We start from the raw sequence: 27,505 nt of genomic DNA on the forward strand, positions 1-27,505 counted from the left end.
CAATTTTAACTGACTATCATGTTTCATGGCCATTTTCTGAAGTTCAAACTCTCTCTCTTTATCTTTTTCCCTGATTAGTATCTCCCTTTCTCTTTCTTTTTGTTCTGCCAGGGCTATTCTTTCTTTTCTCCTTTCTTCTCTCTCCTTTTCTTTTTCCGCTCTCTCTTTCTTTTCTCTCTCTTTCATATTCAAGCTGCTTTAATTCTTTCTCATGTTCCATTTGTTTAATTTGTAACTGAATTTTTGCCATTTCCAACGAGTCAAACTCTATCTCAGGCAACTTTAAATGCTTAGCAACCGCCATAATTACCTTATCTTTTCGCATTTTGTCAGGTAATGTTAACTGCAATGTTTTTTTGCCAAATCGAACAATCTGCTTTTAGTCTCTGACCGTAAGGTACTGCGTGTGACCGTCTCCAACCCGAAAAACTTCAGAGCCTCTGAAAGAGCCATTGTCCACAACATACTCCCCACTTAAACTATAATACCACACCTGAAAAGCAACCACAATAGGCTCACCCCTCACTGTCTTTAAGTTCACTAAGCCAATCCAATAGATAGACTTTTATCCTGGACGAGCCCCGAATTTGTTATGGGCCAGGGGTTAGAGAACCCCAAAGTGTATCATGGAGTTCACCTGGCCCACATCTTTTAATAGATTGTGGTATGGGGAGCACACGGCCCACTCTACAGGTGTGGTACAGCATAAGTGGAAAAGTATTTTTTTAAAGCAAAACAATGTTTATTCTATGAACTCAAGTTAACCTTTTTAAAACATACAGTGAACATCTTAGCAACCATCAATTCAAATATAATCCCCAAAGAATACAACACTAAGTAATCCTTAAGTTGTTCTTTTAACATCCATAAGACTTAAAAAAGAACTTTTAACAGAAGTACATCAGGTTAAAGTCACTACTGAGAGCAGTTATTAGTTTTAAATCACCAAAGGATCGATTTACAGTTTTTAGATTACAGAGAGAGAGACTACTACCCGTTCTGGCTGTGACTGTAGCTATCCAGCTCTGAAAACGAAACCAAAACACACCCTGCAGCAAACAGCCTAAAACGAAAGTTAAAAGCTGACAGACAGCCTAGCTCCACCCACACTCTGACATCACTGATAAACACCCATTTCTTACAAGTACATTTCTTAAACACCCATTTCTTAACCGTACCCTCACGTGACACCTGGCACTTGTGTGGCGGGAATGTAATTTGCCACTTGTCAGCCCAAGCCTGGATATGTCCAGGTCTTGCTGCACTTGGACATGGATTGGTTCCTTATCTGAGGAGTCACAAATGGTGCTGAACATTGTGCAGTCATCCGCAAACAGTCCCACTTCTGATGTTATGACGGAAGGGAGGCCATTGATGAAGATAGGTGTTTCTGTGGTCGCAAATTAGTTGTCTCCCTGATGCTAGGGTCAAGGATGTCTTAGAGCACCTACAGAACATTCTGAAGGGGGAGGGTGTACAGCCAATCATCATGGAACACATTGGTGCAAACAACATAGGTTACAAAAAGGTATGTGGTCCTAAAAGCACGATATAGGGAGTTACAAACTAAATTGAAAGGTATGGGGCGGGATTCTCCCCTACCCGACGGGGCGGGGGGTCCCGGCGGGACGGAGTGGCGTGAAACACTTCGGCTTCGGGCCGCCCCAAAGGTGCAGAATCCTCCGCACCTTCAGGGGCTAGGCCTGCCACGGAGTGGTTTGTGCCCCGCCGGCTGGCGGGAAAGGGGCTTGGCACCACGTCAACCGGCGCCGAAGGGCCTCCGCCGGCCGGCGGGAGTTGTCACATGCGTGGGAGCGCCACGCATGCTGGCAGCATACCCGCGCATGTGCAGAGGGCTTTGTTTCCATACCGGGACTGGCGGACCACTACAGCCTCCAGTGAGGAAGAATAGAGTGCCCCCCCAGCACAGGCCCGCCCGCGGATCGGTGGGCCCCAATCGCGGGCCAGGCTACCATGGGGGCACCTTGCGGGGCCAGATAGCCCCGCGACCCCCCAAGCCCACCCGCGCCGCCAGGTCCCGCTGGTAAGGGACCTACTCCAATTTACGCTGGCGGGACTGGCAAAAGACGGGTGGGACTTCGACCCATCGCGGGCCGGAGTATTCGGGCAGCCCCGGAGCCCATTGAGTCGCTCTGGACCCCGCCGTTCTCCGAGGCGGGCGGCGCGGCTCATGCTGCGCCGATTTTATTGGGGCCAGAGAATTAGGAGGATGGCGGGCGCGGGGTTCATGCCGACCCTCGGCGATTCTCCGACCCGGCGGGGGGTCGGAGAATCCCGCCCATGATCTCAAAGGTAGTGATCTCAGGATTACTACAGTGTCACATTCCAGTCAGTGCAGAAATAACAGGATGTATCAGATGAGTACGTGGCTGAAGATATGAAGTGAGGGGGTGGATTTCAGATTCATGGGACATTAGGACCAGTTCTGGGGGAGGTTGGACCAGTAGAAATTGGACGGGTTACACATAGGCAGGACTGGGGCTAAAGTCCCAGGGGGAGTATTTGCCAGAGTGATTGGGGAGGGCTTAAACTAAAATGGCAGGGGGATGGGAACATATGCACGGGATCAGAGGAGGGGGAATCACAGACAAGAACAAAGACAGAAAAGGAAATCAGAAAAGTGAAAGACAGAGAAATCAAACAGGGTCACAGTGAATAATAATGGGAACGGGATGAGGAATGTTAAAAACGCAAACTGTAAAGATTTTTGCCTTAACGCGTGGTGCATTCGCAATAAAGTGGATGAATTAATCATGCACGTAGAGGTAAATGGGTATGATATAGTGGGGATGGTGGAGATATGGCTGCAGGGTGACCAAGGATGGGGATTGAACATCTGGGGTATTCACTTTTTAGGAAAAACAGACAGAAAGGAAAAGGCGATACAATTGCATTGCTGGTTAAAGGGGAAATGAATGCAATATCCAGGAAAGATATCAGCTCCGACGCTATGGAATCTGTATGGGTCGAGATAAAAAGCACCATGGGCAGAAAATGTTAGTGGGGGTTGCATATAGACCCCCAAACTGTACGTGTTGTTGGGAATGACATTAAAAAGGAACACCTGTAATTATGGGTGATTTTAATCTGCATATGGGTTGGGCAGATCAAATTAACAGCAATACCGTAGAGGAGGAGTTTCTGGAGTGTGTACAAGGTAGTTTTCTGGACCAATATGTGGAGGAACCAACTAGAGAACAGGCCATCCTTGTCTGGACATTATGTAATGAGAATGGAATCATTGAAAATCTAGTTGTGTGAGGACCCTTGGGGATGAACAACCGTAATATGATAGAATCTTTCATCAAAGTGGGTAGTTGATTCTGAGATGAGGGTCCTGAATCTAAATAAAGGAATCTACAATGGTATGAGGCGCGAGATAGCTATGATGGATTGGGGAACGTTACTTAAAGAGATGACAGTGGATAGGCAATGGGAAACATTCAAAGAGTGCAAGGGGATGCTGCAAAAATTGCTTATTCCTGTCCGGTGCAAAAATCAATTTGGGAAGGTGGTCAAACCATGGCTCACAAGGGAAATTAGAGATAATATTAGATCCAAGGAAGATGCAATGACTAAAGGGGTATCAGTGCCAGGATCTCAGCTATTCACAAGATATAATAAGGACTTAGACAAGGGACCTAAATGTAAGATCTCCAAATTTGCAGATGACAGGAAGCTGGGAGGGAGGGAGGCACTTGAAACATCTTCCAAGATTTAAAGGAATCTCACGAGATGTCGCGATCTAGATTTCACTCTCGCTGATTAGGCTCATTTAAATATGCCTGCGCCGTATTCTCCTGGGGCCCAGAAACTAACTGCTGCACCTAGGATACCTCGCCATGGTGCCTTTTAGCACTGGTTTCCACAAACGTGGACCAGACGTAACAGCAGCTGTGGGCCCCCCTGGCCATTAGAGACCCCTCGGTGGTCAGGCTCTGGGTAGGTTGGTACCCTTGCATTCCTGCTGACACCTGGGCACCTGCATCTGGACACCCTGGCAGTGCCGCTCTATCACTGATACGGTGCCCGGGTGCAACATCCAGGCAGGCAGTGGCACTGTCAAGGTGCCAGCCTGATAGTGCCAAGGTGCCCACGAGCCAGATTGGCACTGCCAGTGGTTGAGCTCGGGGTACCTTTCTCTTAAGAAGTGGGGTGGGAGGGGGGAACTCAAGGATCCCTTAAGAGGTACGTAGGATGCAGTGGGGGGTGGGGCGGGTGTCCCTAGGCCACAGTGGGGTTCTGAGAGGGGTCAAAAGATTGGGGCCGCATTTAAAAATGGCGCTCTGATCCGTGAATACTCTTCCTGAGCTGGCCAGCTGAGTTCCTTAGTGCAGGAAATTGTAAGTGCAGCCTTGGCTGGGCGTTCCTTGCCAAGGGCAAAAGAAAACACGCACAAGTGATTAGCACTGTGGCTTCACAGCTCCAGGGTCCCAGGTTCGATTCCCCGCTGGGTCACTGTCTGTGCAGAGTCTGCACGGGTCTCCTCGTGTCTGCGTGGGTTTCCTCCGGGTGCTCCGGTTAAGGTCAGGCTATTGAGTCGGATGATCAGCCATGACCATGATGTATGGCCGAGGAGGCTCGAAGGGCCGAATGGCCTCCTCCTGTTCTTATTTTCTATGTTTCTGTGTAAAGTACCGTAGAGAAATGGACACTTCAGACCTATGCAACCAAGTTACCATCAGCAGAATTGCTTAGCCTGGGATTAGCAACCATGGCACTTGCCTGGGTTCCAGTTCTTAACAATTGGTCCAGCTTTCGCTCTCCAATGCTGGACTGTCAAGACGAAGCAAGCAGCTTGCAGGCTTCCCACGGCCTGACTGCTTCTCCGCTGCCAGCCCTTTCCCAGAGCATTCTGTCTGTGCTGGCGGAGACTGCATCAGCTGATAAATGGCAGCAAACATGGAGAAGTCTCTCAGGGTGACAATGCATCTATCATATCCAATACGAGTCACATTCCCATAGACACCAATAACTTTTAAAGAGTAATCAATTTCTCAATGATCAACAGAAAGAATCACACAAGTTTTCACGCTTTAAAACTTTAACCTTGAAAAACAAACTAAAATCAACAAAGACATTCATCATTTAGTTGCCAACTAATACAGTAAAATTCAGAATTTTGTTTCCCACTAACTAATTAACACAGCTGAAAACCCTACTCCATCGGCTCGATTCTCCTTTCCTGAGACTAAGTGTTGACAGCGGTGAAGGATTTGTGGAGTTCCACGACAGCAAAACTGGCACTGCACCGAGATCGATTCAGCGACTGTGGGAGGGGCCGGCACAGGCACCACGTGGAACACAATCGATTCCAATGAGAAATGGTGCCAGATTCAACGGGTTCGCGATTGTCACTCAGGAGGCTGACAAGCTGCAGCCGCACATACACACTGCACTTCCCACACACACCATCCCAGCCAACAAGATGGCACTGGTTGCGATGCAGCGCGCCCATCCCGCTGATGGGTAGGCTGGAGCCAGGGTGCACCTAGGGGGTGATTGAGTTTCATGTAAACTGCAGCAATAAAGTCAGATAGTGATTCACAGTCTAACACAGGCGGTATATCCCTCATATTATACTGGACAGGAGAGGCCCAAATTATCTAGTAGCTTTTGGTCTTGGGTCTTGACTTTCTCTCACTCAACTCTCTAATCTTTTTGTGCATTAGGTTCCACCCATGACAGAGAGGTTTATCTAAAATAAACTAGGATAATATCGAGACACTCAGAATGTATCACCAAAGGAAAAGTCACTGACTGTACTGCTCCCACAGAATGTGTAACCTGGCTGAATTGAACAGTCTGCTGGGTTAAGTTCTTTGTCTGAATCCCTTTCTCAGAGCTGTGACTGTACTTTCTCTTCTTCCAGTTAAGAGTGTAACAGATTTCACCTGTATTCTGGGGGAGGGGGGCGGCGGGTTTGGGGGGGGGCGGGGAGGCTGGTGGTGATAGACTTGTTGTGTCCAAGGACCTGAAAGGAAAAAAGAAAAGTTTGATCTCAGTCACATTTCTCATGCCCTGAGAATATCACAAACCACTCTACAGTCACAAAGAACTGAATACAGTACGGCATAGGAACAGGCCCTTCGGCCCTCCAAGCCTGTGCTGACCATGCTGCCCATTTAACCTAAAACCTTCTACACTTCCGGGGTCGGTATCCCTCTATTTCCATCCTATTCATGTATTTGTCAAGACACCCCTTAACTGTCACCATCGTCCCTGCTTCCACCACCTCGTCCGGCAGAGGTTCCATGCACCCACCAACCTCTGTGTAAAACAATTTCTCTCGCACATCTCCTCTAAACTTTGCCCCTTGAACCTTAAACCTATGTCTCTTAGTAATTGACTCTTACACCCTGGGAAAAAGCTTCTGACCATCCACCCTGTCCATGCCCCTCATAGTTTAGTAGACTTCTATCAGGTGGCTCCTCAACTTCTGTCATTCCAGTGAGAACAAACTGAGTTTATCCAACGTGTCCTCATAGCTAATGTCCTCCATACTCGGCAACATTCTGGTAAATCTCTTCTGTATCCTCTCCAAAGTCAAAGAAGTATGAAATGCAATCGCTGGTGTAACATCGGAAATGGTGGGGGCTTTGTTTTGCGTGTTTGTAGGTTTGTTGCTGTGTGCACAGATTGGATACATATCTCACCCATGTACAAGCCCCACATTCATGCAAAATATTCATCCCTCTGGTTCACTTGTGAAATTATTGTATTGAGCAAAACCCTCTCACTGATTTGCTTCAGAAACAGGTTGGATGAGAAAGTCTGATTTTCTCACATGAGCTTGGAGTTCCTTATTGGACTTTTCAGTGTGCCCTGGCCAAGGTTGGGAGATCTGGGGCCTTAATCCTGAAATCCCATTGATTCTGTTATCCTCCCCTATCTCCTTAATCCCAATGAGAGTTGGGAATGAGTAATGGAATTATAGGGGGGGAGATCTGAACACAGAGTGCCAGGTGTGAGTGGAATAGTCGGTCATTTGAATGGTGGGCTAGTGAGGTCGGGGGAGAGGTGCTTATGCCGCATTCCTATTTCACCAATGAAATACACCTCAAAATAGGCACTGGGTGCAAGAGGGAGAAAACCTAATCTAGCTAAACAAGGCTTGGGAGTTAGAGCAAAGATTAGGACCATGTAGTGCAAAATGCTTGATGGGGACATGAACGTTAGGATTATTCAGAACATGTTTACGGCTACAAAAAATGATTGGGTATTGGAAGGGCGGGCTTCAATGGGAACAGACCAGAAGTAGGCCATTCAGCCCTTCAAGCCTGTTCTGTCATTTAATCAGATCATAGCTGATCTGGTTGTGACCTCAAATCCACTTTGGGAGAGTTAAGTCCCCACGCCGGCGTGAAAACGGTGGTGTTTTACGCCAGAAAATATGACGCAAGATGGCCATCGATTCACCGCTCTGGGGGTGGGGGCTGTGGCTAGCAGCCAGGCAGCGTAGAGCTCCCAGCCCCGAATAATGCCCCCAGTGCCCCCAGCCCCGAATAATGACCCCCCCCTGCCCGCAGATCGGCCCTCCCCTGACTGTGGCCGCGCTGGAGTCTGCAGCCGCTAGGGTGAGACCACACACGGGTGAGACCACACACGACCAACGCCGTTGGGAACTCAGCCGGTCGGGGACGAAGCATCGCCTGAGGCCGTGGATACGGTGTGTGGTGTACTCCTAGAGTACGCCGTGTTTCAGGGGGGTGCAGCATCATGAAAGCAGCGCCGCCGCCGATTCTGTCATCATCGGGGATTCTCCGCCCCATTGCCGAACTCAATTTCGTTGTCGGGGATCGGAAAATCCAGCCCATGGTCCTCGATGGGTGGGTGTTGATGACCTCAGTTATGGTACTCGAGGGCTGGGCTTTGATCAGAGTGTTGGGGGACATGAGAGATGCCTTTCAATAGGGCATTAGAAGAATATTCTTCAAGAGGACAGTCCAGAAGGTTGGGTTTCGATGGGACGAGCTAGGGTTACTGAGGTTTGTGCTTTGATGGCTGTGTTTGGGTACTAGAACTACGAGCATCAGTGGGAAAATAAGGAAACTTGAATCATGGCTTTCAATAGGAGAGTCAGGGTCCCAGGTCAGTGCATTTATGGGAGGATTGGGCTAGGGAGTGATGAAGTTTGATGGGACAATACCCGTTGCCAAAATCTAACTATGTTTTAGTTATTTTCTAACAGCAAAAATAATCTCTGCCTTGTTTTGTTAATGCCTTTCTTTAATTAGTTTCCAATCAGCAGTCAGTTTCCAGCTCATTTAACCTAACTAGCTAATTAATGACACCAACTACAGCTTCATGTTAGTGCTGAGTAGGTGACTGAGGTAATCTTATCGGTTCTCAATTCTTATCCCCAGTGACCTTCTGTCAACAGCAGTAAAAGCGGTTTTGCAGCACTGTCAAGGTCTGTGCTGCTACTGAGTGTTTGGTGAATCGGAGATTATGTAATGGACATGTTTCTCGAGTCTCAAACCATTCAAGGACACAGCGACAGGATGGATGGGCTAGGGTGGGGTGGAGGCGAATAGGATGGCTGGACTGTGCGGTTTCATGTGATTTTGGAAAGATTGGGGTGCAGAACATGGGGTGGGATCTGTTCGGGTCAAATGGGTCGGGTCTTGTTGGATGGGGTGGGGTGTATTGAGCGGGCTGCAATGTGGAGGGACTAGTCTGAGGTGGCTGTAATGGGGGTGGGCTGGGGCAGAATGGAGGTAGGCTGGAGTTAAGTGGGATGGGGTGAAGTAAGCTGAGGTGGAGAGGGGCTAGTTTGGCGTGCGAGGTGTTGAATGGGGCGGGGTGGATGGGGGTTAAGTGGGGCAGGGTTCGAATCATAGATTCAGAGAATCCCCACAGTGCAGAAGGAGGCCGTTCGGCCCATGGAGTCTGCACTGACCCTCCAAACGAGCACTGTATACAGGTCTACTGACCCACCCATGCTATCCCCGGAACCCTGTAATCTAAACTGCACATTCTGGACACTAAGGGGCAATTTAGCGTAGCCAATCAAATTAACCTAACATCTTTGGACTGTGGGAGGAAACCGGAGCACCCGGACGAAACCCACGCAGACATGGGAGAAAGTGCAAACACAGAAGGCCTGAATTTGGGTCCCTGGTGCGGTAGGCAGCAGTGCTAACCACTGTGACACCGTGCCTCCCCAATTGGATAATGGATTGGGATGGTTTGGGGTGGGGATGGGAGTTAGGATAGGGTGGGGGGGGTTGAGTGGGGTGGAGTTGAGTGGGATGGGGGTGGAGTTGAGTGGGATGGGGGTGGGGTTGAGTGGGGTGGGGAGGTGGAGTGGGGGGGCGGGATTGGGTGGGGTGAGGGCGTGGGGATGAGTGGGGTGGGGGGTTGAGTGGGGTGGGGGGCTTGAGTAGGGTGGGGGGGTTGAGTGGAGTGGGGGTGTTGGGGTTGAGCAGGGTGGGGGGTTGAGTGAGGTGGGGGGTTGAGTGGGTGGGGTTGAGTGGGGTGGGGGATGTGGGGTTGAGTGGGGTAGGGGGGGTTAGGTGGGGTGGGGGGGGTTGGGTGGGGTTGAGTGGGTTGGGTGGGTGGGGTTGAGTGGGTTGGGGGGGTGGGGTGGGGTGGAGTGGGTTGGGGGGGGCGTTGAGTGGGATGGGGGTGGGGTTGAATGGGGTGGGGGGTGGGGTTGGGTGGGGTGGAGTGGGTTGTGGGGGCGTTGAGTGGGATGGGGGTGGGGTTGGGTGGTGGGGTGGTGGAGTGGAGGGGTGGGATGGGTGGGGGGTGGGGTTGGGTGGGGTAGGGGGGCGGAGCTTGGTGGAGTGTGGGCGTGGGATTGAGTGGGGTGGGGGGGTGGGGTGGGGGGGTGGGGGGGTTGAGTGGGGTGGGGGGGTTGAGTGGGGGGGGTGGGGGGGGTTGAGTGGGGTGGGGGGGGGTTGAGTGGGGTGGGGGGTTGAGTGGGGTGGGGGGTTAGGGTTGAGTGGGGTGGGGGGCAGGGGTTGAATGGGGTGGGGGGGTTGGGGTTGAGTGGGGTGGGGGCAGGGGTTGAGTGGGGTGGGGGGGGTTGAGCGGGGTGGGGTTGAGTGGGGTGGGGGGGTTGGGGTTGAGTGGGGTGGGGGGTTGGAGTTGAGTGGGGTGGGGGGCAGGGGTTGAGTGGGGTGGGGGGGGTTGAGCGGGGTGGGGTTGAGTGGGGTGGGGGGTTGGAGTTGAGTGGGGTGGGGGGCAGGGGTTGAGTGGGGTGGGGGGGTTGAGCGGGGTGGGGTTGAGTGGGGTGGGGGTTGGGGTTGATTGGGGTGAGGGGGTTGGGGTTGAGTGGGGTGGGTGGGTTTGGGTTGAGTGGGGTGGGGGGTTTGGGGTTGAGTGGGGTGGGTGGGTTTGGGTTGAGTGGGATGAGGGGTTTGGGGTTGAGTGGGATGGGGGGTTGGGTTGAGTGGGGTGGGGGGTTTGGGGTTGAGTGGGGTGGGGGGGTTGGGGTTGAGTGGGATGGGGTTTGGGGTTGAGGTGGGTGGGGGTTGGGGTTGAGGTGGGTGGGTGGGTTTGGGTTTGAGTGGGGTTTGCGGGATGGGGTTGAGTGGGGTGGGGGGTTTGGGGTTGAGTGGGGTGGGTGGGTTTGGGATGAGGGGTTTGGGGTTGAGTGGGATGGGGGTTGGGGTTGAGTGGGGTGAGTGGTTTGGGGTTGAGTGGGGTGGGGGGGTTCGGGTTGAGTGGGGTGGGTGGGTTTGTGTTGAGTGGCATGGGGGTTTGGGGTTGAGTGACGTGTGGGGGATGGGGTTGAATGGGGTGGGGGGGTTGAGTGAGGTGGTGTGGGTTGGGGTTGAGTGGGGTGTGGGTTGGGGTTGAGTGGAGTGGGGGTTGGGGTTGAGTGGGGTGGGGGGGGTTGGGGTTGAGTGGGGTGGGGTTGTTTGGGGTTGAGTGAGGAGGTGGGGGTTGGGTTTGAGTGGGGTGGAGGGTCGGGGTTGAGTGGAGTGGGGGGGGGGTTGGTGTTGAACTGGGCAGGGTGGAGTAGATGGGGGGTCGGATGGATTGAAGCTGATCGGGGAGGTGTGGAGTGGGTTTGGATGGGGTGGGTGTTTTGGAGTACGGACGGATTGTAATTGAATGGGGTCGGACAGGGAAATGGACCAACATCAGGGAACATTTCCGTGAAGGCAGTGGGTGAATGTAAAATTAGTGGCTAAGGAGCCAAGAGCTGGTGGCTATGGTGGGAGAGATGGGGCATTGGGTCTTGTGGATTTAAAGATTCAATCTAACTTTTCCAGCCCTTATTTCCCTTTATTTATAAAGTAATGTTTGGTAATATTTTCTTGACTCTGACAAGTTTTTCCCTCTAATCTACTTTTTTATGGATGTAAACAGGAAAGAGATGCCAACAGACAAGACAAGTCTATGTGTGGCAGTTCCTCAGAGTGATTGAGTCTGTTTCAGCAAATCCGTCTGTTCTCTCTTTCCCACTGGAATCAGGCAGAATGAAAGAAACCATTCAATCCTCTGTTCCTCTGCTGGTTCTCTGATGGAATTGAGAAAAGGGAGCTAACGTATCGAGTCTGGATAACTCTTTGTCATCCAGACTGGAACCGTGAGCTCCCTTCTCTCCCCACAGAAGTTGTCGGACCAGCTGAGATTGGCCAGTATTTTCTGTTTTTGTTTCAGGTTCCAGCATCGGCAGTAATTTGCTTTTATCTCTGACAGAATTGTCCAGTTAGTCCCACCTCCTGTTCTCTTTCCCCACAGCTCTATAAGTCAGTCCTCTCCAAGTACATGTCACATTGCCTTTTGGAAGCTCGCACAAAATCGGAAAATTAAAACGGAAAGCGTTGGGAATACTCGGCAGCTTCTGTGGAGGGAGAAACAAAGTTGAGTTCCAGATCAGTCGCTCTCAGAGGTGCCTCGAGGCTGGAACGAGATTTAAGCAAGGCAGGGAAGGGGAGGAATGGACAGAAAGTATGGTCTGAGATAGGTTGAAAGACAGGAGAGATTAAATGACGGAGAGATGCTGCTGCGAGGCAAAGGGAGGCGATATTGGGACAAGTAAAGAAACAAATGTTAGGTAGCCCGATCTAAATTTAGTGCCCAGTGAGCAGGACACCAAATCCCTAGCCGTGAATGGAGAACACTAAGTTATCCAGATCTCCCCACTGTAGAGGAATGCACCAAGGGTAGCTTGGTTTGTCACAGTTTGGTCTTCTCTTCAGGGGGCTTTTGTTCCACACTTGTGTACTCAGCTTGGATGCAAGTCTTCTTCTATAACTGGAAGGAGCGTTTGGGGCCCTGGAGGGTGAGAAGGGAGGAGCTTGCATGGAAAGGTTATGTGTGAAGGGTGTTGGGTAATTGAGGAGTGAACCAGAGAGTCAACCACATTGCTGTGGGCCGAAGTCAGATGTAAGCCAGACCAGGTAAGGACAACAGATTTCCTTGCCTGAGGGACATTAATAAACTAGATTTTTTTTAAAAGGCAATCAATGATAGTTTAATTTCCACTGAGACCGTGTTTCAAGTCCAAATTATTTTAATTGAATTTATATTCCACCAGCTGCTGTGGTGAGATTTGAACCTATGTCCCCAGAGGTTTGACCTGGACTTCTGGATTACTATTCTAGTGACATTATCACAATGCCACCATCACCCCACAGTGGAACAGCTCTGAGGGGTGGAGAGGATTGGATGAGAACAAAAGTGTGGGAAGTATAACAAACAATGGAATTTGATTCCACCACACTTTCCCGATCTTAACAATGTGTGAAGAAATTTCTCCTCATTTCCCCTGTAGATCTTTTGCTAATTGTTTTAAATCTATAAACCTCAGTTTATTGACCCACTTACCAAAAAAAAATGTTTCTCTCAACTTGTTCCTCCAAACCTCTCATCATTTGGAATGTTTCTACTGGGTATTCGCTTAACCTTCTCTGCCCTAAAGTGAATGATTCCAGCTTCTCCACATAACTGAACTCCTCCATCCCTGGAATCATGATGTACCTCTTCTGTACCCTCTGAATCCAAGACCTTGCAACCCTTCCGAAAATGTGATGCCCGGAATTGTACACAAAGGTCGCCTCCTACACTGTAAATTCTATGATTCTATGAATGGGATGTTCGCTGATGTTCAACACTCAGCACAATTCATGGCATCTCAGATAATGAAGCAGTCCAGGTCCAAATGCAGCAAGACCTGGACAATGGCTGGGCTGACAACTGGCAAGTACCATTCGTGCCAGACAAGTGCCAGGCAATGACCATCTCCAACATGAGAGAATATGACCATCACCCCTTGATATTCAATGGCATTACCATTGCTGAATACCCCACTATCAACATCCTGGGGATTGCCATTGACCAGAAACTGAACTGCCATATAAATACTGTGGCTACAACAGCAGGTCTGTGGTGAGTAACTCACCTCCTGACTCCCCAAAGCCTGTCCACCATCTACAAGGCGCAAGTCAGGAGTGTGATGGAATACTCCCACTTGCCTGGATGAGAGAAGCTCCAATAACACTCAAGAAGCTCAACACCATTGAGGACAAAGCAGCCCCACTTGATTGCTATCCCATTCCACAAATATTAACTCCTTCCATCACGAAAGAAACAGTGGCAGCCGTGTGTACCATCGACAAGGTGCACTGCAGGACCTTACCAAGGTTCCTTAGGCAGCACCTTCCAAACCTAAGACCACGACCATCTATAAGGACACGGGAAGCAGACATATGGGAACCTAACCACCTGGAAGCTTATCTCCAAGTCACTCACCACCCTGATTTGGAAATATATTGACGTTCCTTCACTGTCACTGGGTCAAAATCATTGGAACTCCCTCCCTAAGAGCACTGTGGGTGTACCCACACCTCAAGGACTGCAGCAGTTCAAGAAGGCAGCTCACCACCACCTTCTCAAGGGCAACTAGGGATGGGCAACAAATGCTGATCTAACCAGCGATGTCCGCATCCGATGAATGAATTTTAAAACTAGTCCAGCTGAGGCCGAACTGGTGATTTGTAAAGTTTGGTCTTGAGTTTCTTGTGTTCCAAATCAGTGCTTATCCCAGGTATCCAATACACTTTTAAAATTGTCTTATCAACTTGCCCTACCACCGTCAATGAACATACGCCCTCTGAACTTGCACCCCATCGAAATAAATCACGCTGCCCTTCCTTGTTAATGCGGCCAAAGTGAAACGCTTTAGCCTTGTCCGCTTTGGGCAAGTCTCCGCTCATTTCACCAGCCTGTCTGTATTTTTTTTAAGCCTGTTACTATCTTGTTCACGATATACCAAGTTGCCGAGGCTTACGGTACTGGCCAACTTCAAAATGGTAGGGTCGATACAATAATTTTAAAAACGAATCTTTATTATTGTCACAAGTAGGCTAACATTAACACTGCAATAAAGTTACTGTGAAAATCCCCTGGAATAATATGTATTTGAAACTCTACAAGAGAGCCATGTATTGTATGAGAAAGGAAGATCACTGAGCCATGAGTGAGGCTTAATGCGGGGATCGTGGGGAAATTCACTGATTTCTGACCAAATTTTAACCATGTGTCTCAGTAAGCTCTGGAGAAAGATAACAAGATGTTGAAATGCTGCTTCTCACCCCTATAATCCCTGTACTAAGAAGCTCTTTAGGTTCCATTCCCCTGGCAGATTCACTATGATGCAAGCTCACAGCAAAGACCGCTCAGACGAGCCTGCATTCCATTTGTTGCCTGCTGTTTGTGCTAGTGAGGCGGTCACTGTTCCATGTTACAATGTACTGAATTTCAAACAGCACTAGGGGAAGGCAATGAACAGCATCTTCAGACAAATCATTTCCTCATCACTCTACCAGTGACAGATTAAACACCAAGAGATGTCTGGGATTGATCCAAGCTCATCTTCCTTCACTTCACTTGACTGCTTCAACTAAATTATCCACTGGGTTTTTCTTGGCAGATAACAGCTAGATGCAGTGCAGAGGTTAGGGATAAGAGTGCAGCTGCAACTCTGTGCTGGATACCATCATTCCCACTTTCTTCCAATCCCCCAGCATCTGCCTCTGCACAGGCAGAAGCTATTCAATCTCGCAGGCTCGCTGCTCTATTCAAAAAGGCTGATCACTGCCTCAAACACCATTTGATCCACACCTGTTGATACCCTTGACCCAACACAAACCTATCGAAATCAGCCTCAAAACCCCAGCTGTCCTCCGGCACTCAGAGTGGCTACGACCAGGTGAGAAGGGGTGAACTGGCTCCCCGCTGTACACACACGTGTATACACACACGTAGACACACACTTAGACACAAGCATACAGACATACATGCACAAAAGCACAAACGTGGACACACGCACGCACACACATTCAGACACATACACAGATACACATACAGACACACATACACAGACACTCAGACAGACACTCAAACATACAGACATACATGGGCACATACACTCACAGACACCCACTCACAGGCATACACATACACAGATGCACAGACGCGCACACACAGATGCATGCACACATACACACACAACACACACAGGTACACATACACACAGGCATAGTCACACAGAGAAACAAAGACACACATAGATGCTATACACACACACACACATACACACAGGCACACATGCACACACGGGCAAACATACAAACAGACAGGCAAAAACAGACACACAAATGCACACAGACAAACATACGCACATACACTGGCACACACAAACACAGATTATTGGACCCACACAGCCAATCACCCACACACTGACACAGACATACATACATACATGGGTATCAACAATAAATAGTGTTCGATTCCAATAAAAATAAAGTTTAAAATGTACACAATTAATTGTCCTTTATTTGTCCTTGAGGTGGAGATTTTAAGCACTGAGGTCAATTTAGGATAGCTGGTTTCTTGGATGCGGTCAGATGTCCATGTTGCAATTATTATAAGATCTCATTTCACTGGTTGGTGTTTGGCAGAATTGACTTCATGAACCAAAAGAGAGAGAGGGAGAGCAGCCCTCACCCATTTCCTGTACTGAAGATTTTCTCGACACCACCTGTGTCACATGTCTAGTGACTGTCTGGTGACTGGCAGCCTGGTCACGAAATACTTCACCCATTGTGTATTTCCAAGACCTTTTGGGTGTGTCTGTCAGTGGCAGCCATTTTTTTCAATATCCAAATACTTTGCATTTTTCATGTTTATTCCGTGGACTGTTGTGAGTTTCAATGGGTGTCTGGATTATCGGAAAATCTCTCTTGTCACACTCCCTTGAGGGTGATTTGTTTGTTTGTCACCTTCAATTTAGAATGTGGCCTTCCATTTTTAAGCAGTTTACTCTGTCTCAGATCAAATTGTAAAATTACCAGTCAGTTGAAAGCTGAAAAATCATATTTTCAAAACATAATGGGGCATTCCCAGGGCAGCACAGTAGCACAGTGGTTAGCATTGTGGCTTCACAGCGCCAGGGTCCCAGGTTCGATTCCCAGCTGGGTCACTGCCTGTTCTCCCCGTGTCTGCGTGGGTTTCCTCCGGGTGCTCCGGTTTCCTCCCACTAATCCCGAAAGACGTGCTGTTAGGTCATTTGGACATTCTGTATTCTTCCTCCGTGTACCCGAACAGGCGCCGGAATGTGGCGACTAGTGGCTTTTCACAGTAACTTCACTGCAATGTAAGCCTACTTGTGGCAATAAAGATTATAAAAATATATAATTCCCTCGTGACATAGTCCTTTTGGGAAGAGCGAGTTCCAGATTTCCGTTACTATTAATGTGAAGATGTTCTTCCGGATTTAAATCTGAACACCTCAGCTCGAATATCACTTGACTGATCAAAGGCTGGTTAACTCCCACAGAGAATCGTAAAATAGACACAGTGATATAGCAGAGTAGGAGGCTATTTGGCCCATTGTGTCTGTGCCTGCCCTTTGATAAAGGTATCCAATTAATCCCATCGCTCTCGCCCCAGAGCCGAATGTGGGCCAAGAGGAATGTGATGATCTCTGGCAGAGGGATGGAAACATAGGGAAATGTGGAGCAGCAATTCCGGGAATTGGAATCTACTAAGCTGTTCATGGATAACCTGTTGAGGGTGAGGATACCCTGGCTACCTCCTAACTTTATTATCTCCCTCCTCCCAGCAATGGTTCCCTGAATGGCTACGAGTCACACATTACTTTTCTGAGGCTCGAGGTGTGGTTGGAGGCACAAAGTTCATTGATCACTTCCATACGAAAGGTCACAGCCTCAGACACTGCCTGTAGCTCAGGTGAAGGTGAGGGAAGTGCTCCCTGAAAGCCCAGGGTGAGTGCAATCTACTGAGAACCCTCTTCCTCCCTCTGTGTAAATCACCTTCACACCCCTGTCAGGCTCCAACACAATAGGATCTGCATCTGTAGCAGGCATGACTGGGAGTAAGTCTTCCATCTGTGTGGAGTCTGCACGTTCTCCCCATGTCTCCGTGGGTTTCCTCTGGGTGCTCCGGTTTCCTCTCACAATCTAAAGATGTGCAGGTTAGGTGGATTGCCCATGCTAAATTGCCTCTTAGTGTCCAAAAATCTGAAGGTTAGGTGGGGTCACCAGGTTATGGTGGGGTAGTGGGCTTGGGTAAGGTGCTCTTTCAGAGGGTGGTGCAGACTCAGTGGGCCAAATGGCCTCCTTCTGCACTGTGGGACTTCTATGGTTCTGTTTAGAGCCCATTAAATGTGCACCTACTTCCGACAGGTCCATAACGACCCCTTTCTGACTGAAAGAACTTGGGCTGGATTCTCCGATTCTGAGGCTATGTCCCCACATCAGTGTGGGATCGGTGACGTTTTACGACAGACAAAATGGCGTAAAACGGCCACCGATCCTCCGTTTGGCTGGGGGCTAGCATCAAGGCAGTGTAGAGCACCCAGCTCGAGCTGCCAATACGGCCCAGAGAATTGGCGGGTCCGTGGCCACGCATGCGCATGGCGGCGGCCTGCAGTGGCCGTGACGTGCTACATGGCGCCGTCCGCTCACGGACTCAGTCTGCGAAATAGTGCCCCCCCTTTGGCCGGCCCGCACGCCCCGGACCACCCGCCTACGGTGCCCTCAGCCCCTGACAGAGTCCCTCCAGCCTGTGGATCGGCCCTCCCCCGACTGTGGTGGCGCTGGGCTGAGTCCGCAGCCGTCACGCGGGGTTCCCGACGGATGAGACCACACGCGACCGACGCCACCGGGAACTCGGCCGGTCGGGGGCGGAGCATCGGGGGGGTGGGCCTTGGGCAATGTCCCGAGGCCGTCGATACGGCGCGCGGCGTACTATCTGAGTACGGCGCTTTGGAGGGGGGATCCTACGGCCGATCGCAGAACGTGATTTTGGAGTTGCCGACCGGAGGATCCCGCCCCTTGTGTGAGCTCCTCCAGAAGGAAAGCACACGTTACACAGGAAGGCAGTGGCATAATGGTATTGCCACTGATCCAGGGACCCAGGGTAATTCTCTGGGGATTCAAATGAATCCCACCCTGGCAGAGCTTAAAAGTCTAATGATGCCCATGAAACGACTGGCTTTAAAAACCCATCTTGCCCACTAGTGTCCTTTCAGGAGAAGGAAATCTGCCGCCCTTACCCAGTCTGGCCTACGTGTGACTCCAGATCCACGGCAATGTGGTTGACTCGAGTGCCCTCCGAAATGACCAAGAATGCCACTCAGGGGTGGGCAATAAATGCTTGCCCACCCAGCGCCCACATCCTCAATAACAAATAAAAATATAAAATTCCACACCCCCGCGACAGGAAAAGCAAGTCGAAAGCAGGCCACGCCTGAAAAATCCATAAATAGTACTCGTGAGGGGGTGGGGCTTCAGCTCAACCACAAGGAAGGCCTGCGAGGCCCAAAATAACCAAGCCTGGCAGCAAATCAGCATTCCACGCTGAATGCATTTCCTTTCCACCCTCCAATGCGTCACCGAGGAACATAGCTCCGCCCACACTGCCTGCGTCACAGCCGTCTGCTCCTCCAATGAGTGCTAATTGGCAGCAGGCGGATCTTCTGTGCCTCCCCCATGAGGAAGTCCCACATTGAGAGAGAGGACTGCTGGTCCATCCGATTGGCTGCAGTGCACAGAGCTGGGCCTGCTTGTAGGCCTCGGAGCCAAAGGTCCAGGATCCCAGACACAGGTACGTTTTCAGGGGGGGTGGGGCGGTGTTAGGTCTCGGTGGTGGGGAGGGGAGAGGTGGCCAGGCGGAATGGACAGTGGGGGATTAGGGTACCAGGGATAGGGGCCAAGAGGTGGGGAGCGAGGTCCTGAAGTTGCCAGACCTTGAGGCGTGTGTCGTGTTGGGTATTCCGATGCACAAATGATCCAACACGGCTGTAGATGGTACAACTCTGTTTTATTGTCTTATCAACAGTAACAACTAACTACTGGCTTGGGTACGTGCTTTACCAGCTAACTTGTGGACCCAGCTCTATCACTATCTTAGTGAGGCACTCAGCACATGGTGTATGTCTGAGTGGCACGCTGTGAGCTCTGTGCTCTGAGCTATCTCCTGGTAGAATGAGCGGGAACTGTGGTGTTCCCTGTTTGATAGTGCGTGTGCTCTCACTGGTGATTGGCTGTGATTTTATGTGTGTGCTGGTTGGTCCAACTGCCTGTCCATCAGTGTGTGTGTGATTGCACCATGATATGCTGATCTGGATATCATGACATCCCCCCCTTTCACAAAGGATATGTGCCTACATGGCAGCACGGTAGCATTGTGGATAGCACAATTGCTTCACAGCTCCAGGGTCCCCGGTTCGATTCCGGCTTGGGTCACTGACTGTGCGGAGTCTGCACATCCTCCCCGTGTGTGCGTGGGTTTCCTCCGGGTGCTCCGGTTTCCTCCTACAGTCCAAAGATGTGCAGGTTAGGTGGATTGGCCATGATAAATTGCCCTTAGTGTCCAAAATTGCCCTTAGTGTTGGGTTGGGTGACTGGGTTATGGGGATAGGGTGGAGGTGTTGACCTTGGGTAGGGTGCTCTTTCCAAGTGCCGGTGCAGACTCGATGGGCCGAATGGCCTCCTTCTGCACTGTAAATTCTATGAATCTACATGCTAATGAATAGAAATGTGTACTGAGTGCATCTGAGTATGTGTGTGCAATATTTACAACATGTACATGAGGCTAAACTATATACAGAGGAAAGTGTCAGGTGCAACAGAACAATGAGGTTGTACCAATAACAGAACAAATGCAATCAACAAACGACGAGAGAAAACTCTGGAACAATGAACGACAAGAAAAAAAACTCGTTAACGGTACTGTAAAACAATTCAGTGAGTCCAACAGGCTCAAAAGTCAAGTCCCTCAGGTGGGCGACTAATTCGGGTTGACCGCCTCAAGGTTGGGTCAGGATCCACCGGCTGAGGAATGGGCCTGGCCACGGGCGAGAGAGGAAGAGGCAGAGTGGCAGGAAGCTCAACAAAGTTGACATCAGGGACAACAGGAGGGCGTGGCACCGGTGCATGATCTCGTAGCGAGCGTGGAACCAAACGAAGGGCCCGCCGATTACGGCGGCGAATAGAGCCATCGGGCATACGAACCAGGAATGAGCGGGGAGCCACGTGGCGGAGAACCTCGGCGGTTGCCGACCAGCCACCCTCCGGTAGGTGTATGCGGACGTTGTCTCCAGGCTCCAGGGCAGGAAGATCAGTCGCCCGAGCGTCATGTGCCACCTTCTGCTGAGCACACTGTTGTTGCATCCTTCACAATACTGGAGCATGGTCGGGTTCAGGAACATGAATGGACGGCACAGTGGTCCTGAGGGTGCGACCCATCAACAGCTTGGCTGGCAAGAGGCCTGTGGACAGTGGGGCCGAGCGATAGGCCAGCAGGGCTAAACAGAAGTCAGATCTGGCATCAGCAGCCTTGCAGAGGAGCCGCTTCACAATGTGGACGCCCTTTCCGCCTTGCCATTCGACTGAGGATGCAAGGGACTGGACGTCACATGCTTGAAGTTGCATGAAGTGGCAAAGGAAGACCATTCTTGACTCGCAAAACAAGGCCCGTTGTTAGACATGACAGTTAGCGGAATTCCATGGCGAGCAAAGGTTTCTTTGCATGCCTGGATGACAGCTGATGACGTTGTGTCGTGCAGGCGTATGACCTCCGGATAACTTGAGAAGTAGTCAATACGAATAATGTAGTCCCTGCCGAGCGCATGAAAGAGGTCCACACCCACCTTCGCCAAGGGGGACGTGACCAACTCATGGGGCTGAAGGGTCTCAGGGGGTTGCGCCGGCTGAAACCTCTGGCAGGTGGGGCAGTTGAGCACCATGTTGGTGATGTCCTCGCTGATGCCCGGCCAGTACACAGCCTCTCGGGCCCTCCGACTGCACTTTTCAACTCCGAGATGGCCTTCGTGCAGTTGTTCGAGGACAAGCGCGGTGCATGCTGTGTGGGATCACGATCCGGTCCAACTTCACGAGGACACCATCAATGACAGCCAAGTCGTCCCGGACGTTGTAAAATTGCAGGCACTGCCCCTTGAGCCACCCTTCCGTCATGTGGCGCATCACACGTTGTAGAAGGGGGTCAGCCGCAGTCTCATGGCGAATGTGGGCCAGACATGCATCAGTGGCCGGCAGATTGGCCAATGTGAAGGCTACCTGTGCGTCGACCTGACAAATGAGCCCCTCCGAGTCGGGCGGTGTGTTGACCGCCCTGGACAGAGCATCTGCGATGATGAGATCCTTCCCCGGGGTGTAGACAAGTTGGAAGTCGTACCTCTGGAGCTTGAGCAGAATGCGCTGGAGGCGAGGGGTCATTTCGTTGAGGTCCTTCTGAATGATACCGACCAGGGGGCGATGGTCGGTCTCCACAGTGAACTGCGGAAGACCATATACATAGTTGTGGAACTTGTTGATGCCAGTCAACAGGCCTAGGCACTCCTTCTCAATCTACGCATAGCGCTGTTCTGTGGGGGCCATGGCCCGCGACGCATAGGCGACCGGAGCCCATGATGCGGTGTCGTCCCGTTGCAGGAGTACCGCCCCAATGCCAGACTGGCTGGCGTCAGTTGAGATCTTTGTTTCCCGTGTGGTATCGAAAAACGGCAGTACCGGGGCAGTGGTGAGCTTGACCTTGAGCTCCTCCCATTCACTCTGGTGTGCGCGCAGCTACTGGAATTCCGTTGTCTTTTTGACCAGGTGGCGAAGAGCAGTCGTGTGCGAAGCAAGGTTCGAAATGAACTTCCCCAGGAAGTTGACCATCCCGAGGAAGCGCAGCACTGCCTTCTTGCCTGACGGCTGCTTCATGGCTGCGATGGCTGCCATTTTGTCGGCATCCGGACGCACACCCGAGTGGGAGATGCGTTCCCCCAAAAACATTAGCTCAGTCTGGCCAAAAAGCATTTGGCTCGGTTCAGGCGCAGGCCCTGATCCTGTATCCATGCAAAGACAAGCTGGAGACGACTGATGTGCTCCTGTGGTGTGGTGGACCAGATGATAACGTTGTCTACGTAGACGCGTACCCCTTCGATGCCCTCCATCATCTGTTCCATGATGCGATGGAACACCTCGGAGGCCGGGATGATGCCGAATGGCATTCTACTGTAGCAGTATCTGCCAAATGGAGTGTTGAAAGTGCACAGCTTCCTGCTGGACTGATCCAATTGAATCTGCCAAAAGCCCTTTGAGGCATCAAGCTTGGTGAATATTTTTGCCCGAGCCATCTCGCTCGTGATTTCTTCTCGTTTGGGTATGGGGTAGTGTTCCCCCATAATGTTGTGATTTAAATCTTTTGGGTCGATACAGATCCGGAGCTCGCCGGAGGGCTTCTTGACGCACACCATGGAGCTGACCCATGGCGTTGGCTCCGTGACCTGGGAAAGCACTCCTTGGTCCTGCAGCTGCTGCTTGAGGCGGCCCTTGAGTGGTGCTGGGACCCTACGAGGTGTGTGAACGACCGGGGTGGCATCCGGTTTGCGCTGTATTTTGTACGTGTAGGGCAGTGTGCCCATGCCCTCGAAAACCTCCTGGTTGTGCGCGAGGAGTGAGTGGAGCTGCGCCCTAAAGTCTGCATCTGTGAAATAGGACGTGCCTTCTGGAGACAGAGTGTGTACCCGCCGAACGAGTTAGAGGATCTTGCACTCCTGCGCGCCTAACAGAGAGTCCTTCGAGAATCCTACGATTTCAAATGATAATGTGGCTTTGTGTGAGTTGTGTGTGACTTCGATCTGGCAGGACCCCGTGGCCGGGATGACGTTTCCATTGTAGTCAACCAGCTGACAGTGGGATGGCAGAATCGGTGGTTTAACCTTCAAGGTCTGGAAGGCTGACCATGCGAGGAGATTGGCGGAGGCATCAGTGTCCAGGCGAAATGTGATCTGGGATCAGTTGACCATCAGGGTGGCACACCACTCATCGCCCGGATCAATGCTGTGCACTGGCAGCGGCTGGTGGTTCCGACTTGGGGACATCCGGTTCTTGTGGATTACCGCAACGCGGAAGGACTCCCTGTCTTCGGTATCGCTGGTCATGCATACTATCTGGATATGACTCAGTGAAGGTTGGCACGTCCCTGCGAGGCTGGCGGAATTGTTGGGAGTTGGCAGGTTGAGCTGCTCGACAGCAGGCAGCATAGTGGTCTATCCTGCCACATCGTAGGAATTGTCGCGCTTTGGCCGGACATTGCCGCTTTAAGTGGGCGGAGCCACAGTTGCCGCACGTCGTGTTGTCATGGCGTTCGTTGCGCCACCGCGTATGCGTGGTGCGGTCCTGCGTAGAGCGCGCCTGCACATCACGTTCCTCTGCGTCAACGTCCCCTCTTTTGGCGCGTACAAGCGCGGGAGGCCTCGGAAAGCATGCAGAATGGCCGCCCTCGTCCGGGCCGCGGGCCGGGAGGTACTCGATCAACTGGATCCGCTCCGCCTCGTGGGGCCCTTGCCATGCCGTGCCGTTTCGGCCGCCTGGATTTGGGAGTACCGGCTGGTCGCGTTCTCATGGAGGACACAGGTCTCGATGGTAGTCGCTAGGGTGAGTCGCTTTATTTTAAGGAGCTGCTGGCGTAGAGTGCCCAAGATGACCCCAAAAACGATCTGATCCCGTATCATGGAGTCGGAGGTGGCCCCATAGCTGCAGGACTGCGCAAGGATTCGGAGGTGTGTTAAGTAAGATTGGAAAGGCTCATCCTTACCCTGCAGGCGCTGCTGGAATAGGTACCTATCGAAGCTCTCATTGACTTCCACGCTGAAGTGTTCCTCGAACTTCAGAAGCACCGTCTTATATTTTGTTTTGTCCTCGCCTTCCGCGAATGCCAGGGAGTTAAAGATGTGGATGGCCTGTTGCTCCGCTGTGGAGAGGAGGAGGGCGATCTTCCTGGTGTCCGATGCATTCTCCCTGTCTGTGGCTTCGAGGAAGAGCTGGAAGCGCTGTTTAAACAGCTTCCGGTTTACGCCAAGAGTTCCAGCGATTCGGAGCGGCTGCAGCGGGCTGATGTTTTCCATGGAGCAGGATGGCGGATTTCTGAAAGGGTGCAGGTAGGTCTCACAGTCGCTGGTTTGCGTCCACTACTGGTATCATGTCGTGTTGGGTGTTCTGATGCACAAATGATCCAACGTGGCTGTAGATGGTACAACTCTGTTTTATTGTCTTATCAACAGTAACAACTAACTACTGGCTTGGGTACGTGCTTTACCAGCTAACCTGTGGACCCAGCCCTATCACTATCTTAGTGAGGCACTCAGCACATGGTCTATGTCTGAGTGGCGCACTGTGAGCTCTGTGCTCTGAGCTATCTCCTAGTAGAATGAGCGGGAACTGTGGTGTTCCCTGTTTTATAGTGCGTGTGCTCTCACTGGTGATTGGCTGCGATGTTATGTGTGTGCTGGTTGGTCCAACTGCCTGTCCATCAGTGTGAGTGTGATTGCACCATGATATGCTGATCTGGATATCATGACAGCGTGGGGTGAGGGTGCCCATGGTTTAAAGGGGCCTGCTGTATGGAGGTGTTCCCTCTTCCCGCATTCCCGCCTGAGGCCTGAAGCTGATTATTTTCAGGCTTTCTCCATACCTTGGAGCTCCTGCTGCCAGCCTCAAAATTAAGTGGTCAGTAATTAGTCAACTAAAGGCCTCTGTAATGACTTAGGCCAGGCCTTTGAGATTGGCCAATTGGAAAACGAGTTCCCTGATTAGTGGCCCAATGAGGGAACCCCTTTCTCTGTATATAACAGGGTGTGTCAGATCCTCTGCACTCCTGGTGTAGACAGCAAGTGGAATGCACCTGGTTGGACGGGTGGTTTTGCTAATAATAGGGATTGTGGTGAAGAGACATCTGCCTCCATGGATTTATTACAGACTCAATTGGGACAAGGTCCAGGCCTCTCCCGTCTAGTGTAAAATTGCAGAAAGATTGGGGTCGGCGGGAAGCCCAGAATTTTATACTCACCCCCAGCCTCGGGGGGCAGTGTAACATTCAGGCCACTGCCTTTGTTTAGGTTCTCTGCAATTTGAAGCTCCCCGTGGTATTATAATAATTTTTATTGTCACAAGTAGGCTTACCTTAACACTGCAATGAAGTTACAGTGAAAAGCCCCTAGTCACCACATTCCGGCGCCTGTTCGGGCACACAGAGGGAGAATTCAGAATGTCCAATTCACCTAATAAGCACATCTTTCGGGACTTGTAGGAGGAAGCCGGAGCATCCGGAGGAAACCCACACAGACATGGGGAGAACGTACAGACTCCGCACAGACAGACCCAAGCCGGAAATCGAACCTGGAACCCTGGTGCTGTGAAGAAACAGTGCTAACCACTGTGCTACCATGCCCAATATTGCAGCTCAAGCTTAAATTGCAAAATATTTCACTTTTGAACTGTTTTAGCAAAATCCACATCAGGAAGTTGTGATGTCCAGAAACACTGTAGGAGGTTTCATGCTAAACATTTGAATAGAATAGGTTCCAGATGAAGCTCAGGTTTCACACTGTCCGTTTGCAGTCAGCGAACTGGTGGTTTCACTCCCGATAGATTAATTCATTGTGGTGGGAAGTCAGGCTGGTTGCGTGGGAGTGAGTAGGTTAGCACAGCAGTGACTGTGGGATGGGAGTAGAAAGACTTTGAACGTTGCTATGTGGGATTACAATCAATCAGATTCATTCCCAGATCTTTTTTTTAACTTGAATCTGTAAAAGATTGTGAAGAGGGCTATAACTAGCCAGAAATCTGTCTTTCTGCAAAGACCATTCTGAATATTTAACAAAAATTGGCAATGATCCGAATCAGATTGCTCGATTTCTCTATCTCCCCTCACTGTACCTCCTTCCTCTCATCTCGCCCTCCCTCTCCCCTCATCTCCCCCTCCCTCTCCCCTCACTGTACCCCCTCATATCCTCTCCCCCTCCCTCCCCTCACTGTACCCCCTCATCTCCTCTCCCCCTCCCTCCCCTCACTGTACCCCCTCATCTCCACTCCCCCTCCCTCTCCCCTCACTGTACCCCCCTCATCTCCTCTCCCCCTCACTCTCCCCTCACTGTACCCTCCTCATCTCCTCTCCCCCGCCCTCTCCCCTCACTGTACCCCCTCATCTCCTCTCCCCCTCCCTCCCCTCACTGTACCCCCTCATCTCCACTCCCCCTCCCTCTCCCCTCACTGTACCCTCATCTCCTCTCCCCCTCACTCTCCCGTCACTGTACCCTCCTCATCTCCTCTCCCCCTCCCTCTCCCCTGACTGTACCTCCCTCATCTCATCTCGCCCTCCCTCTCCCCTCATCTCGCCCTCCCTCTCCCCTCACTGTACCCCCCTCATCTCCTCTCCCCCTCCCTGTCCCCTCATCTCCCCCTCACTCTCCCCTCACTGTACTCCCCTCATCTCCTCTCCCCCTCCCTCTCCCCTCACTGTACAATCCTCATCTCCTCGCCCCTCCCTCTCCCCTCACTGTACCCCCTCATCTCCTCTCCCCTCCCTCTCCCCTCACTGTACCCCCCTCATCTCCTCTCCCCCCTCTCCCCTCACTGTACCCCCCTCATCTCCTCTCCCCCTCCCTCTCCCCTCATCTCCCCCTCACCCTCCCCTCACTGTACCCTCCTCATCTCCTCTACCCCTCCCTCTCCCCTCACTGTACTCCCCTCATCTCCCCCTCCCTCTACCCTCACTGTACCCCCTCTCATCTCCTCTCCCCCTCCCTCTCCCCTCATCTCCCCCTCACTCTCCCCTCACTGTACCCCCTCATCTCCTCTACCCCTCCCTCACCCCTCACTGTACCCTCCTCATCTCCTCTCCCCCTCCCTCTCCCCTCATCACACCCCCTCCCTCTCCCCTCCCCTCATCACTCCCCCTCTCCCCTCATCTCCCTCTCCACCTCTCCTCATAACTCCCCCTCTCTCCTCATCTCCCCTCCCTATCCCCTCATCACTGCCCCTCCCCCCTCTCCACTCCCTCCCTCTCCCTCCCCACTCCCTCACTCACACTCTCCCCTCACCATTCCCTCCCTTTCCCCATTCCTCTTCTCTTTCCCTTCCTGTTGCCTTCTTTTTTGACCTGAGATTATAGAACATAGAACATAGAATGATACAGCGCAGTACAGGCC

The 27,505-nt window shown here is 51.4% G+C and overlaps 1 long non-coding RNA gene across 1 annotated transcript in view; it reads left to right on the top strand.

The window, feature by feature from the left end:
* LOC140427124 (uncharacterized) overlaps nucleotides 1-27,505 on the top strand; it is a 146,225-nt gene that overhangs the window by 12,528 nt on the left and 106,192 nt on the right. The gene's annotated exons all lie outside the window — the stretch shown is intronic.

The sequence above is a fragment of the Scyliorhinus torazame genome, chromosome 7, assembly GCF_047496885.1.
Source record: "Scyliorhinus torazame isolate Kashiwa2021f chromosome 7, sScyTor2.1, whole genome shotgun sequence".
Lineage (NCBI taxonomy): Eukaryota > Metazoa > Chordata > Chondrichthyes > Carcharhiniformes > Scyliorhinidae > Scyliorhinus > Scyliorhinus torazame.